This window comes from Dendropsophus ebraccatus, chromosome 4 (assembly GCF_027789765.1).
Source record: "Dendropsophus ebraccatus isolate aDenEbr1 chromosome 4, aDenEbr1.pat, whole genome shotgun sequence".
Classification (NCBI taxonomy): Eukaryota; Metazoa; Chordata; class Amphibia; order Anura; family Hylidae; genus Dendropsophus; species Dendropsophus ebraccatus.
In genome coordinates, this window is record NC_091457.1 from 91,799,712 (window position 1) to 91,816,772 (window position 17,061).

The 17,061-nt window shown below is 43.5% G+C and overlaps 2 protein-coding genes across 4 annotated transcripts in view; one reads left to right on the plus strand and one right to left on the minus strand.

Moving 5' to 3' along the window:
• Nucleotides 1–8,126, minus strand: part of N4BP1 (NEDD4 binding protein 1) — a 48,381-nt gene extending 40,255 nt beyond the window's left edge. The window contains exon 1 of the mRNA XM_069966258.1: nucleotides 7,828–8,126. The gene's annotated coding sequence lies outside the window, so the exon portion shown is untranslated. The remainder of the gene's footprint in view (nucleotides 1–7,827) is intronic.
• The window catches only part of AKTIP (AKT interacting protein), a 29,766-nt gene continuing 20,632 nt past the window's right edge, over nucleotides 7,928–17,061 (plus strand). For 2 of the 3 annotated variants that reach the window (XM_069966262.1, XM_069966265.1), the window contains exon 1: nucleotides 7,928–8,109. The gene's annotated coding sequence lies outside the window, so the exon portion shown is untranslated. Of the gene's footprint in view, nucleotides 8,110–8,329; nucleotides 8,352–17,061 lie in introns of those variants that run through there. The other variant, XM_069966264.1, reaches the window with a different exon arrangement.

Sequence of the window (17,061 nt, forward strand, 5' to 3'; positions counted from 1 at the left end):
TGATAAAAAAACCCCCACTAAATTCTCAATTTCCCTCAAAGTATGATATATTATACATTTATTGTATTGTGGTATTTTTTCCTATCGTGGTCGTCATAAATGTTATTATTTTGCCTGATATAAATGTCCTTACTTAGAAAGAATCAATCACGATTAATGCAGATAATGCTACTAGAAGCGCCTGGAAGATGTGCAAAAACACTCCCTTACCATGTGTCCTGTGTGTTCTGTAGACCCTTTAGCTGCTAAAACAAATGGGGAGATTTATCAAACTGGTGTAAAGTAGAATTGTCTTAGTCACCCCTAGCAACCAATCAGATTCCACCTTTCATTCCTCACAGATTATTTGGAAAATGAAAGGAGGAATCTGATTGGTTGTTAGGGGTGACTAAGACAATTCTACTTTACAACAATTTGATAAATCTCCCCCAAAGTCTTTCATTCCAGCGCACTAGACATGCAGTGAGCCAGGAACTAGTCATCTGGGCCATGACTAGTCATTGCTCTCTGCCTGCCATCGCTCTCTGCGGTATGATTGACAAGAAAAAAAGGTCTGTTAGATCACTTAGAGGGGTTTTCCAATTTAATAATACTTGTATCCTGTGGATAGGGGACAAGTATGAGATTGTGGGTGGTCCGACCTTTGTGCCCCCTATCTGTGACCCACGGCTTTATTCATTTTCTATGGAGCCACCAGAGAGAGCACAGTGCAACACTTGGCCCTTTCCAGCAGCTCCATAGAATGAATGAAGCCACAGGTTACGATAAAGAGGTCCCCGGAAGGCACAAAGGTCGGACCTCCTGCAATCACATACTTGTCCCCTATCCTGTGGGGACACAAATCGGAAAACCCCCTTTAAAGTGAACCTGGAAATGTAGTACCAAACCTCTCCCACCCTCAGGTCTCCATCCAATGACAATGTGTAACAAAGTATATGTAATAATTATTAATGGGAGCCGCATCTAGCCTTCATCTTGGATACCCAGCAGTTAAAGGGGTACTCCGGCGACAATCTTTTTCTTTCAAATCAACTGGTTTCAGAAAGTTATGTAGACTTGTAATTTACTTCTACTTAAAAATCTCAAGTCTTTACATACTTATCAGCTGCTGTATGTTCTGCAGGAAGTGGTGTATTCTTTTAAGTCGGACACAGTGCTCTCTGCTGCTACCGCTGTCCAAGAAAGGAACTTTCCAGAGCAGGAGCCGTTTTCTATTGGAATTTGCTACTGCTCTGGACAGTTTCTGTCTAGGACAGAGGTGGCAACAGAGAGCACTTTGCCATACTGAAAATAAAACACCATTTCCTGCAGGACATACAGCAACTGACATGTATGGGAAGACTTGAGAAATAAATTACAAATCTATATAACTTTCTGAAACCAGTTGGTTTGTAAGAAAGGTTTTCACTGGATAACTCCTTTAACCAGTCACCAGGGGATTTGCTGTGCAAAGTAGTGCAAAAGGATAATAATCATATACATTTTTACTCTGAAATGTAATTCTAATGATGTTTGTGCATATAGTAATGGAATAATATAATAATAATAATATTTATTTGTATAGCGCCAACAGATTCCGCAGCGCTTTTATAACCTTTTAAGGACACGTGCATGTCACACATTTTCTCACCGCATTGCACGGAAAAGCTTAGATTATTTAAGACACTTTAACTCATGTCCAAATCAGAGGGTAATTTGGAATTTTTGCAATATGTCCTGCTTTCAAAGCTATTCTGGGTAGATTGTGCTCTGTACTTCCTTTCTATGTGACTCATGGTTATACAATGATATCCATGAATCTCTGTATTGTGTCATAGGCTGTGGCAATAATGATGCAACCTTGTTGAGCCGTATGGGTCTTATTATGACTTTGTCTCAGAGAAAATAAACAAAATATGAATAAAATTTTGCCTGAAATGTAAGAAAGTAAGGGCCCTATTCCACGGGACAATTATCGTTCGCATAATCGTTAACAATGTAAACGATTTCAAACGACCACTATTGCGAACGGCCTGAAATCATTCACCCATTTACATGGAACGATAATCGTCACTTATGATCGTTCTTGCGGTCGTCTTGTCGTCGCTATTGCGTTCGTTGCAACTGTGAACGGCCAAACAACGTCTTATTCAATGCGAACAATTTGCGGACGAGCAACGGTAAAAATAGGTCCAGGTCTTATTAAGCGATCATCGATTTCTCGTTCATCGTTTAATCGTTAACTGCTATTCAACCGAACGATTATCGTTTAGATCCGAACGATGTAACGATAATTCGAACGATACGATACTTGTCCCTTGGACACCACACTAAACCCTGACATGAATACAGCAAATTCAAAGTAAAAACCCTACTCACAGCTGAGGATTTGTTAGAAGAGAACTAGTATGTAAACTGTGTATTGCCAGGATATTATTAGAAACAATGAAAGTTTCCATTCATAGACGAGAGCAGAGATCATAGAAGCAATAGAAACTAATAAAGAACGTCTTTTTGAAAGTTGCAGATTTTTTTTCTTACAATATTACAATAAGTCATTTACATATGACTAGAAAATCTGTTACATTTCTAATATAGTGTGTTAAAATTGCTGCCAAAAACTATTTTTCGAAAACTTTTTCTATATTAGTATTTTACTATGTTTGCTCCTTCATGTTCAGCAGCCATTGCTTGTGGGGAAACCTGCATTCCAGCTACTGTATGAATGCTAGTCTGACAGTTTGTAACTTGCAAATGTTTTTCCTCATAGCTTCTGGAAATACTAGAACATCTTTAATTATTTGGAAGTCCTGGAACTTCTTTAGGTGGAGCTTGTTCTTCAGTGAATAAGGCCGGTTTATTATGAGTGTGAAATATTAGGAAGGAGCCGTATAAATGCTCAGGACACCATTGTTAACTACAAGATAGAGAGATGGTAGAACAGTGAACTTCAACCTGTGGCTCTCTGGATGTTGTCAAACTACAAGTTCCAGCATATCCTGACAGTTCACTACTGTAGAATATCTTAAAAAGAAATCCAAATGATCTCAGAATGATCTTGTGAGTTCTCATGACATCAGAAAATCTCATTGATAGAGTCTGTGAAGTCAGACCTCCTGCTACCTACAAAACCATAACCAGCCCAAAACCACTAACTTGATTTCTAGAAATGTCCACCTGGCTTTTTATAAACATAAATGAATGATGGTAGAAAATGGCCACCTGGTCTAGCTAGTCTGCCCTTAGGTTATTTCCTTTTTTGTTTTATCTTAGAATAGATATATGGTTAGTCAGTTGCTGTAAATTTACCAACCACATCCAACATTATTTTTAATTAAAGGGAACCAATTAGCATAAGGAGAACTCCGGGCTGGGGTGATTTTTAGCTGTAGAGTGCTGTGGAGCGTAAAAGTAATATGCTCTAACCTCCCCCACTCTAGCGCTGGTGCTCGTATCCCGTAGCTGCGGTCCCCCATTCCCAGCTGGGTGGGGATCGGGGACGTCAGTGGCCAAGCAGTGGCTAATGGATATTCTAAAGGGTCCCTCTACCATGTCTGGGGTTCCTCTGTTGGAGACTTCACATTCCGGCCAAACGTCTTTTATGTCGGAGCGCAAGGCAGAGAGAGAGACGGGAACAATTATCTGGGCTGTGACTAGTCATGGCTCCCTGCCTGTCAGCATGCTCTGCAGGGTGATTGACAGGCAAGGAGGCCTGTTAAAAGCTTCAATTAGGCGCTGCATGGAACTTAAAGGGAATCTGTCAGCTCCTGGGCCCTAACTAAGGGGCTGACAGTTTGCTGTAGCTTACAGTCCCTTAGTGAGCATGGTGACTTTTGGTAATTTTCTGTGCAGTGGATTGTGCACAATCTCACATCTCCTACTGTACTGGAGAGGCAAAGAGGAGTTGTTCGTGCCACACTCTGGCACACCTCTCCACTCCTTCCTCCTCCCTCTTCTTCATGAATAACCAATGCTGCCCGGCCTCCTGCTCGCACAGCTGTCAGTGTCTCCGACTGCAGATCAGTCCTTTGTAGGCAGGTTATGTCTGAAATAAACTGTGTAGGGGCTGTAGTCTAGGGGTAACTCACCTGTCTAGTGACCTGCCAGCAGTTTGGTCTCTGGTTAAAATCCCCTGATGGAAATGAAATAGAGCTCTTTGTTTTTTTTGTTTGTTTTTCTGTCATTATTGTATCATTGTTAAAGGGGTTATCCAGCACTACAAAAACATGGCCACTTTTCCCCCTCTCTTGTCTCCAGTTCAGGTGTGGTTTGCAGTTAAGCTCCATTTACTTGAATGGAACTGAGTTTTAAACTCCACCCAAACTGGAGACAAGAAAGGGGGAAAAATGGCCATGTTTTTGTAGCACTGGATAACCCCTTTAAGGCTATGTTCACACACAGTATTTTTGCTCAGTATAACCAGTAGTAGATTAAAATCACAGAGAGGCTATGTCCACATGCTTCTGAAACTGAGTGGATAGCAGCCACCTAATGGCAAATAATTACTGTTATTTTAAAACAACAGCCAATATTTGCCATTAAATGATGGCCATGCACTCAATTTTAACAGTGTTTCTATAGCCTTTCTATGTTTTCAGTTCACTCCTGGTTTTGGTTGCAAAATACTAAACATAAATACTGTGTGTGAACATAGCCTTAAAATGATAGAATAATTAGGAAAAAAAATAAATAAATAAAATCCTCTATTTCCATTAGGGGATTTGAACCTGAGAATGAACTTCTGGCAGGTCTCCAGACAGGTGAGTTACCCCTAGACCACAGTTCCAACACATTCGCACTGAGAGATTCAACTATATATGCATGTTTCTTTCAGACTTAAAGGGGAACTCCAGGTAGAGGTTAAAAAAAATGAAACTTCTGCAGAAGCATATAGTATTACTTACCTGTCTATCCCAGTTTTGAAACTACCAAAAATCCATTTGTTTGGGGAGTTTTTGCTCTGTTTTGTGTTTTTGTTCTTCCTGGTTTGGCCTTTCCCAGAATGCAATGCTTTCCCTCATGTGATCATCACAGCCCCCACCCATTAGAATCAGTAAAATTTGTGCAGCAGCTGCTTCTGTTCAGTCAGAGATGGTGAATCAGTCAGGGGATTGGGTTATCCAGCCAAGCCTCCTGTGACATCACGCCTTGCCCCCTGTATGCATCATCAGCAAACACAATGTGAGACAGAGGCATGTAAGATTTGTCTCCTGGGGGGGGGGTAGCAGCAGGAGACAATGTGAATTGGCACAGGGGCCATTTTTCTTCACTTCCCCCGGACCCCAAACAACTGCAGCACCCAGAAGGCCTGCTCGGCTGGCAGGTGCTGCAGGCTATGTCACCCCAGGGGCCCCCTGGTGCTGCAGAGCCCCTGCTACGGCACCTGTCTGCAAGGATCGGCAGCTCTAAACCTTGTAAGGACAGTCCATCTGTAAGTACAGATTCACACCTACCTAACCTATTGTGGATTTGATACTGATTTCATCAATATAAATAAATACCTAAAATCTGCAGAGTGGATTAAGTACATGTGAACGTACCTTAATGACTGGCCGCTACTCTTACACCACTGCTGTGTGCTCGCTTCCTCAGGCTAAAACTTGCCAGCCCCTGATTGTGATGCCACAAAAGGTTCACCAACCTGTTAGTTGCAACTTGAGTATACTTAAGTCAAATCGTTTGGCATTTGAATACCAGTGGCTGAAGAAGTTGGATGCAGCCCTAATAGTGATTAGAAAATGTCTGAAAATTGTCCGTTATGTGATGCAGATGCACCCCTAGAGCTGCAGGAAAACATGGATACAGCCTATAGCTTTGTTCCCACACAGTATTTTTGCTCAGGATTTTAGTCAGTATTTCACAACCAAAACCAGGAACGACAAATAATTGCTGCTATTTAAAAAAAAAAGGAGTTATTTACCATTATATGGCGGCCATGCACTAAATTTAATCAGTGTGTAAACATAGCCTTTGGGTATATTCACACGAACGGACTCGTAGCGAGATTCTCGCTGCGAGTCCGGAAGGTCCTGGCAGTTTCCACACACTATATACTCGCTGCGGTCTGAACGACCGCAGCGAGTATGTAATTCTACCGCCCTTAACCCCTTCTGCTCCCCCGCTGTAAGCATACATTTACCTCTCTCCTCGCTGCACGGGTCCGGCGTCCTGCTCTCCCGTCCGGCCAATCAGTGTGTTGCCCAGCCGCAGCCACTGATTGGCCGGACGGGAGAGCAGGACGCCGGACCCGTGCAGCGAGAAGAGGTAATGTATGCTTACAGCGGGGGATCCGGGCGGGAGCAGAAGGGGTTAAGGGCGGTAGAATTACATACTTGCTGCGGTTGTTCAGACCGCAGCGAGTATAAAGTGTGTGGGAACTGCCAGAACCTGCCGGACTCGCAGCGAGAATCTCGCTGTGAGTCCGTTCGTGTGAATATACCCTTTCTGTGTTTTCTAGTCACTCCAGGTGTTTTGGTTGCAGAATACTGAGCAGAATTACTGTGTGGGAACATAGCCTATGGCTGTATCCATGTTTTCAAGAACTAGCTAGGACAGCATTCAACTTCTCCAGAAGCGGACAGAGTGTTTAGGTTCAGCCACACGGCCAAATCTGTACAATTTTCTGATGTTTCCTCATTGCTAAGTCCTAAGACTGCCTGAAAAAAAAATAAAAAAAGATACATTATGTGGCTGTGCTTCCACTTTTGGATTTTTGAAACCCAAACCAAAAGTGGATTAAAAACACAGAAAGGCTATGTTCACACACTGTTGAAATTAAGTGGATGTCCGCCATTTAATGGCAAATAACGGCAATTATTTGCCATTAAATAGCAGCCATCCACTCAATTTTAGCAGAGTGTGAACATAATCATAGTCTGTATCCATGTTTTCTAGGACTCCCTAGGGCTCCATCTAACTTCTTTAGCCACCAGTAATGAAATGCTGCACAGTCTGACTCTCTACTCTATTATTCAGTGTAAAATGATGTTGCTTGCTCCCACTCAGCTTGGGCAGGAACAAAACTGGACTACAGTAAGGGTGGGTTCACACTGAGGAATTCTCGCGGATAAATTCTGTGGAATTCCATCGCCTGTACGCGTGCACGGCCGCACGCCTCTCCGCCGGCTCCATAGACACCGTCAATTCTTTCAGCTGAATGCGGAATCAGCTGGCCCATAGAATGGTGTCTATGGAGCCGGCGGAAAGGTGCGCCGGCGTGCGCGCATACAGGTGACGGAATTCCACAGAATTTATCCGCGAGAATTCCTCAGTGTGAACCCGCCCTAAAAGGCAACATAAAGTACACGAAGGGAGGCTACAAAGCATACCACCTGCCTGTTCACAAGGGTAAAAAGGAGCGCAAACAACACAGCTTTCTGTATCCTATAGACTAGTGTCTTCACCTAATAACAATAAATAAAAAAATCTCCAGTTAATGTAAATTGTGAATATTAAAAATGTGTGGTAAAATAATCCATAAAAACACTCAGGTTCTGCATGAAATCAGTCAGAGCTCTACACAATTCCTGAACAGCCACAGCACCAACACGGCACATTCTACGCTGATATCCAGATGATTTTCTCTAGTGTGAACTCTGCCCATAATAACAATGCCTATACAAAGCCATAGTCGCCTTCTGTGGGGGGTTTCAGGTTTCCCTCAGGCAGCAGGGAAGCTAGATCAGCCCTCAATGGAAGCGATCATTGATTAATCGCTGGCAGATATCCTGCCAATCATCTCCTCGCCCCTCCCATTATGTCAGTGTGTTACATATAATGTCCCACCCTTTCTAAAGCTGTACACTTATAAGTTCCGCCCCACTGATAGTGATTGACTAGGAAACAAACCAATAGGAACGCGTAGTTTTCACCGTGCACTTCGGCTTTCACTGCCTCTCATAGCAGAGTGACAGCCTTAGAGGCCAATCAGCAGACGCGGCGGTCGCCATGGTTGCGGGCGGGGAGGATATCCGTTGCTAGGGGCGGAAGCGGCTGGCGGTGTTGATACTAGAGTGAAGCAGCAGCTATGGCGGTATGATTCGTTGCGGGAGAAGATAAAACGGCTGGGAAAGCTAAGAATAGCAGCGTGACGGAGACTGCCCAGTGACGGGCGGACATGAGATAGCGGAGGTAGGTGTGTGTGCTGCGGAGAGCGATAGAAGGCCTCAAACCTTCCGAGCTCAGTGCCGCTCCCCAGTCTGGCACGGCTGTCATCAGCTGACCAATCAGGAGGCTTGTCCCGCCCCTTGTCTATGCCACGCTTCCAATCACAGGCGGAGCCGAATGTAATTGACAAGCGCCTAAGTGTCCCAGGCGGCAGGTTCATAGCTGAGCATATAGATTGTTATAGAAGCCACTGCTGGTGTGTTATGGTGTGTTATACACGACCTCTGTATGGTGGAGTGTATGTGTATGCACTACTACAATGTCAGCTTATATACATTACATGTGAGATGTGTATATACTGTGTGCTGATATACGCTTTATGTGAGATGTATATACTACAGCAGCCATATATACTATGTGAGATGTGTATATACTGTGTGCTGATATATGCTTTATGTGAGATGTGTATATACTGTGTGCTGATATATGCTTTATGTGAGATGTATATACTACAGCAGCCATATATACTATGTGAAATGTGTATATACTGTGTGCTGATATACGCTTTATGTGAGATGTATGTACTACAGCAGCCATATATACTATGTGAAATGTGTATATACTACAGCAGCCATATGGCCAAGTTCAGTAATTTGTTTTTGGTCCTGAAACAACCCGCTAAAATTTATGGATTGGACATCCGTATTTCCGTAAAATTTATTTTTTACTACTCCAATGCTTTTCAATGCACTTCATCCATATTTTTTTTACGGAAATACAGACGCCAACATGTTACAATCCGTAAACAATTGATTTCAATGAGAGGATCCGTAAAAAAAAAAAATTTCTACTGATATATACTACAGCAGCCATGTATGTTATGTGAGATGTGTATATACTACAGCAGCCATGTATGTTGTGTATATACTACAGCAGTCATGTATGTTATGTGAGATATGTATATACTCCACTATTTATGCTCATATGTGTAAGATGTAAATACCACTACAACGTAAGCTTATATACATTACATGTAATGTGTATACACTACAGTGTCAGCTGGTACGCACAGTATATGAGATGTAATCCCAATACAAGTACCTGCAGTGCAGGAAAGTTAGAGTTCAGTAGACTCCTCACCAAACCAGACCTAGGTTTGTATTTAATCCAAAAATATAGTGATTAAAAGTGGAGTGTATTCACACAGGTGCGTGATGTTTTGAAACTGTGTTCAAGTTGCTGGCTTCCCTCCATATTTTTTCATATGAGATGTATATGCTGGACTACAATGTCTGCTCCTATACGTGCTACGTGAGATGATGTAGAAGGGAAGCCCTACCATGTCAGGTAGGTAGGGTGCAAGTCAGGGCCTGGGGCTTGAGCCAGACAACCCTCCACTTCAATGGTTTACAAAAAAATATTCACTGCAAAACTCCCAAAAAGCACGTTAAGGTGTGTTTATTATTCCATCTTGTGTGAACAAGCGATGTTTTGGTTGCCTTGCTTGAGAGGTTCTGTGAGGTAACCAAAATGTTGCTTGTTCACACTTGATGGGGTAATAAACGCCCCTCGCTCAGTGCTGCAGTGCATGTTCTTTTGTAGACAAAGGGCTAGTTCACACAGAGCAAAAGTAGCGGAACCTCGTCTGCCTCAGTGTCTTTATGGGAGGGCTTGCGCACCTCTATGCGTCTCTCCATGGCTCTCTGCTCAAAGAACTGACATGTCAATTCTTTGAGCGGAGAGAAACACAAGTGGAGGTGCGCAAGCCCTCCCATAGAGACACTGAGGCAGGTGGGATTCTAACACTTTTGCTTCATGTGAACTAATATTTGACATGCATATACTTTACACTATCAGCTCATACATATGTGACATGCATATACTCGACTACACTATCAGCTCATACATATATGTGACATGCGTATGCTCGACTACACTATCAGCTCATACGTATATGTGACATGCGTATGCTCGACTATAAGCATCAGCTCAAACACATAATGCGTGATGTGTATATACCTGACTATAGTATTGGCTCATACACAGTGTCGGACTGGGGTACCTTGGCCCACCAGGGAAATTGATTCTTGGGGCCCACCCAACATATAAAGACATAATCAGCGCCAAACCTTTCACGTTAGTACAGCGACTTTGCATAGAGCTGTGTATGTGAGCAGCAATGCTAGTGCACTGCCAGTCACTTATACAGTTGTTACTGATTTATGCAATTGTGGTAAAACTGCACCATTTATGTAGAAACTTTAATGAAATTCCAACAATATTGCTGTAAAAACACATCAAAAATGTAATGTGTGAACACAGCCTCAGAAGATGAAGGAAAAAATGACCATCTAGTCTGCTCCTCTATTACAATCTCCAGCAGAGGAGACCCATGACGGTTTATTCTAGCCTCACCACAAACTGTTGGGCTGGAATAAGACTTTAAAGGACCATCATGAAAAGCACATCAGTGGTCATTAAAGCGTTAAAGGGGTACTCTGGTAAAAAAAAAAAATATATATTTTTTTTAATCTGATGTCAGAAGTTACAGATTAGTAAATTACTTCTAATTAAAAATATTCAGTCTTTCAGTACTTATCAGCTACTGTATGTCCTGCAGGAAGTGGTGTATTCTTATTAATCTGACACAGTGCTCTCTGCTGCCACCTCTGTCCATGTCAGGAACTGTCCAGAGCAGCAGCAAATCCCCATAGAAAACCTCTCCTGCTCTGGACAGTTCCTGACATGGAGAGAGGTGGCAGCAGAAAGCACTGTGTCAGACTCGAAACAATACACCACTTCCTGCAAGACATACAGCAGCTGATAAGTACGGGAAGACTGGAGATTTTTAATTAGAAGTAATAAATAAATTCATATAACTTCCTCACACCAGTTAGTTTAAAAAAATATTTTTCACTGGAGTACCCCTTTAAGGTCAATACAAAATGTCAGACAGACGTGATTAAAAGTTTAATCTGTCTCAGGGGTGAGACACCCAACAATGGCCAGAATGTCACTCAGTCCATCATAATGCAAGTGAGGGGCTGAGCACTCATTATAGGAGATGGGTTCCATTATAGTCTATGGGCCCGTCATGTGTAACATGACTGATGGAGTGATGATCTAGCCCCCAGATGAGGTCTCAGCACTGACACCCCGACTGATCGAAACATTTCACACATCTGCATGATGTCAAAAGTTTTTATAATGACAGTCCAGGCTCTTGCACACATCCGTGTATGCCTCCATAAATGCACCGTCCATAACCGCACGCTGCCCAAGTCTATGCAGCCCGGCTGCAATCTGGGCCATTTAATAACATGTATTTCTTAGAGGTTCTGCTGATTACAGGAAACAAACTTCATATAATATAGTGGAGGCTGTTACTATCAGAGAGACCCCGACCAAGCTAAACCTCTCATATGTCAAAAGTTCCTTCAAATAACAGTTAACACTTTAAAGACTGCAAATATTCACAATCAATGGCTGCAGCAGGTCATTGCAGTGATTGGCTGAGCGGGTTGTCAGCGAGTCAGGACCAGTAGAAGCAGCAGGAGTGCACCAGTGGAAAGAAAGTGGTAAGCATGGTGTCACACAGCTAGGTTCACACGGTAGTTTGGTCATTTTTTTTGTAACCAAAACCGGGAGTGGATTTGAAACACAGAAAGGCTCTGTTCACACGCTGTTGAAATTTAAAATAACACCAATTATTTGCCATTAAATGGCGGCCATCCAGTAAATTTCTACAGTGTGGGAACATAGCCTTTCTGTGTTTTCAATCTACTCCTGGTTTTGGTTGCAAAATACTGAGCAAAAATACTGTGTGTAAACCTAGATTTAGGCTGGGTTCACACCACATATAACACCGGCTGTTTTGTGACGCAGCTGGGTCACAGAGCAGCCGGTGTTACTGGAGATCATCCCGGATAGTACTGCAGTACTGGCCGGATGATCTTCATTTCTGCTGAATTCGGATGCAGGTGCACCAGTGTGCACCTGCATCCGAATTCACCACTGCACACAATGGAGCGTGTGGCTGGAGCTGCACGCTCCATTGTGTGAACTGCCATGTCTGTACGGCCACAGAAAAATGACATGTCAGTTTTTCGTGCGGCTGGAGCGTATACTATGTGTATACGCCCCGTCTGGGATTCCATTCATTCCAATACAACGTGTGTTTTGCATAAATCGCGGCTGTTATTGCAAATTGCAACAACAGCTAAGATTTATGCAAAACATATGTTGTGTGAACATGTTTTTAAGATGTAATCTGCCATTTTATACTAGTAGAAGAGAGAACACCATGCGGCGCACATAGCGTATTACTGCAGAACAAATGTGTGTAAGTGGCTAAACTTGTTGCTCACCTTGGGCGGTCATGCTACAAGCCCAATACCGCCAGTCACTTTAGCGGTGGTTTGTACACCTTGATGCCGCTTGCAGCCCTTTCAACGGAACCAGGAGACTTGGTACAATAATTAAGCAGCGAAGACAGCAGCAAAGTAGTCAAAAATCTTGTGACTTTATTAACTCCCTCTTGTGCAATGTTTTGCCTTTCTCAGAGCTAAAACGAAGAATTTTTACTACTTTAGTGCTGCCTCTGCTGCTGCTCCGGAGGGGGTGCAGTCAGATGAGGGGTGCATAATCCTACCTATCACTGATACTACTGCTTCGGAGGGGGTGCAGTCTGGTTAGGGGGCATAATCCTACCTATCACTGATACTACTGCTGCTGCTCCGGAGGGGGTGCAGTCAGATGAGGGGTGCATTATCCTACCTATCACTGATACTACTGCTTCGGAGGGGGTGCAGTCTGGTTAGGGGGCATAATCCTACCTATCACTGATACTGCTGCTCCGGAGGGGGTGCAGTCTGGTGAGGGGGCATAATCCTACCTATCACTGATACTGCTGCTCCGGAGGGGGTGCAGTCTGGTGAGGGGGGGCATAATCCTACCTATCACTGATACTACTGCTCCGGAAGGGGTGCAGTCAGATGAGGGGTGCATAATCCTACCTATCACTGATACTACTGCTCCGGAAGGGGTGCAGTCAGATGAGGGGTGCATAATCCTACCTATCACTGATACTGCTGCTCCGGAGGGGGTGAAGGCCGATGAGGAGGGGGCATAATCCTACCTATCACTGATACTACTGCTGCTGCTCCAGAGGGGGTGCAGTTTGGTGAGGGGGGCATTATCCCACTTGTGTCTGTGTCTGCTGCTTATATCTTTATTCTTGAGTCGGTACAATAGTTGAGAAGAAGTTCACACTCTGGAGGTCCCAGTTGTGCAGGAGATCCGTGAGGCTTGGGCGATGATCAGCTGATTCAGGATTCTTACATTAAAGATGATAGGTGTCGTATTAGACGTAGGAGTAAGATTTAAATCAATGGATGAGGCGTTTCTAAGGGAATCCTCAATAGATCTGATAATCTCATCTGATGAAACACGTCATCCATTGATTAAAGTCTTACTGTGATATCAACTACAACACCTATCATCTTTGATGTGAGAATCCTGAATCAGCTGATCAGAGCCCAAGCCTCACGGATCTCCGGCACAACTGGACCTCCAAAGTGTGAACTTCTCATCACATACATACAGTATACATATATACACAAATAGACATACTGCAGACATACACACTGTATACATATATACACAAATAGACATACTGCAGCCATACACACTGTATACATATATACGCAAATAGACATACTGCAGACATACACACTGTATACATATATACACAAATAGACATACTGCAGACATACACACTGTATACATATATACAAAAATAGACATACTGCAGCCATACACACTGTATACATATATACGCAAATAGACATACTGCAGACATACACACTGTATACATATATACACAAATAGACATACTGCAGACATACACAAACATGCAGACACAACACACCTTACATATATACATCTATTCATGCTAACACACACAGACTCACCAACATAGATATACAGATACAAAAGCATGCAGATTACACATAATATATACACTATATACATGATAGAAAACACACACACACACATATATATCACTCACATGCATAAACACATGACACATGTACAGACACACACTGATGACAGATAGACAAGTATATACACACACACTCACATGTTCAGCAGGGCAGGAAGCTTCTTATCTCCATCTTCTCTTCTCCCTGCCAGGCCCAGCAGCCTGCAGCCTCTCCCCATCTCCTGTGCACCGACTGCACACAGCAACAGGAGAGTCACATGATTGCAGAGGGGAGGGGGGATGGAGGAGGCCCTGCTGCTGCTGCTGCCGCTCTCCTGACAGGCAGGAAGAGGTCAGCGCTGAGGTCCAGAGCTGATGTAAGGGAGTCAGGTGAGCAGGGGGGAGGGGAGGGCCCATGATTACAGAGAGAACGGGCCCTGATGCCGTGCTGAACTCACCCCAGCAGTGTAGGAGCCAGCAGGGGGCCCCTTGAGCTCCCGACACTAGGCAGCTTCCAAACGGGAGGCCCCTCTCTGGCTTAGGGGAAGGGCCCTGCAAGAGGGAGGAGGGGGTGGGGCCCACCGGGGGATCCCCCGGCTCCCCGGTGGCCCAGTCCGACGCTGCTCATACACATAATGTGTGATATATCTGACTACAGTATTGGCTCATATTCATAATATGTGAGATGTATATACTAGACTACTGTACGGTATCTGATCATATAAATGTGAAATTTGTATATACATGACTCTAATGTCGGCTCATATACGTCTACTCAAAACACACTTGCTATGCCAATAGAGAGCCAGAGAAATGTTTGACAGATGTATCTCCTATGAGACAGATGAATAGGGAGTTGGGCCTTCTTTGTGCCTACATTGGGATGCCTAGCAGGTGATCAGCTTCTAGAACCCAAAGGCAGGGTACAGAGTAGTTTGGTCAGTGTTTTTAGGTAAAACCAAGAGGGGAACAGACAGAAGTAGAAAATATAAGGGAAAGATTTGCACCTTTTAATGCGTTTTGACTGACCAAAATGCTTTGTGTGAACCATGTGAAAACATTGAATGCATGTTGGTTCACATACCAAATGCTGTCACCCAGCAGTAGAAAGTGATGCTATCATACACGGGATCATTATTGAAGGGGCACTCCAAGTTAGAACACTTATCCCATAGGCTTCACCGGAAAAGCGGGAGTTTGTGTGTCAAGAACGAGGACCCAAGTCTTGTTTTGGACCACCAGACTACTATGATTTCTTACAGCCACAACTTTTCTACACAGAATCTGCCGCATTGGTGGTCCACCCAGCTGTGGGGTATGTAAGTGGCTTGAAGTGAGGGTTTCGGTGGCTTGGGGACATGTAGGTAGGTAGGTGACTCCTTTTCGTGGGTTGTATCCCACCCTGTGGGTAGTGTCTCCTTTTAGGCGTACACAGTGATTCCACTCATGCATCGGAGCCTACAAAGTACAAACTGAATTTAGTGATCCTTAAATCCTTTAGTGACTCCTTATCCCGCAAACGGCTCTAAAGTCTGGAGGGATCAGCTGCTGTGTCACAGTTGGTGCGGCTGAGGCATCGGGTATGTCCACTTCTACACACTTGCTAGCTGTTGCCCATTCCAGAGTTCTGGGGTTCCAGAGTGTTATGGGGTGTTTTTCCATTGGTTATGATAGGCCAGACAGCTGCTTGGATAATTACATGCTGTGCTATACACACCTCACGTTTGTGTGTCAGTGACTCTTGTGAAGATCTATCCTTATCACAGCCAAGTGTCACCAATCTGGAGTGACTGTGGCTTGTTACATCGTAGTCCTGATGACGACCTGGGGAAACCATTATAATCCTCCTGTAAGAATCCTAAAATTGTGCTGCACAAACACTAGCTACCATTTATACAGGACAATTGCTGAGTGAATTTTTTGGTGTAAAACGTTTAGTTGTTTGCAGGGATTAGTGGCATGCTGCTATGACACTGTCTTACAAAACAATATTAAAACAACTGAATTTACAAGTTTTGTAGCAATTTCAAACAAATCACCACTTGTCGATCACTTAAGCAATTTATCTGCACATGTAAAAGGACCCTTAGAGCTTGGTTGCATATTGGCTCTCGCCCATTATAATTTTTTTTTATCGGATAGCCTCATGCTGGGTTCGTACGATTAACGTCCGATCGTATGATTAACGATTTCGAAGTAACGTTTTTGTTATTTTTTATAACAATCAGCGTTTAGACGTAACAATAGATCGTACGGAAAAATCGTTTTGCGATCGCTTAAGCCTATCTCGCACATAGGTTAAATCGGTGATGGACTGTTTACACGGAACAATCTGCAACTTTTTTTTTTTTTTTGCGAACAACCAACGACTATTTGAGAACATGTTCAAAAATCAAAATGAACGATTTCTTGATCGTTCACTGCGTTTACACGTACGATTTGTCGTTGGAATCCTATCGTTATTGTGCAAATTCGCACGATAATTGTTCCGTGTACACGCAGCATCACAGACATAAGTTTGGTTTATGTTTATTTGGAAACATGAGGCACAGTATGATAAATACCTATGGGAAGAATAGTGGCCCTCTCGTGTGCAATTCCCTTAAGACCAGACCTGGCGGATGAACCTCAAATGTTTAGGAGAAAGATACCCGGCATGATCTTCGCAAGGATTCTTTTATTGGAAACAGATGGCGATGCGTTTAGGGAACTGTACCTCTTTATGCCTAAAGAAGGGAATGGTACAGTTCCCGAAAGGTGTTGCATCTGTTTTTAACTAAAGAATCCTTGTGAAGATCGTGCCGGGTGTCTTCCTCCTAAATGTTTGAGGTTCGTCCGCCGGGTCTGGTCTTGAGGGAATTGCACATGAGAGCCACCATTCTTCCCATATCCCATACTCCATGAGAACAATTAGAGAAATAGAAAAAGGTTATCCAGTCTGTAAAAATCAATAATCTATTGTCAGGGGTCTGACTCCTGGCACATCCTCTGAT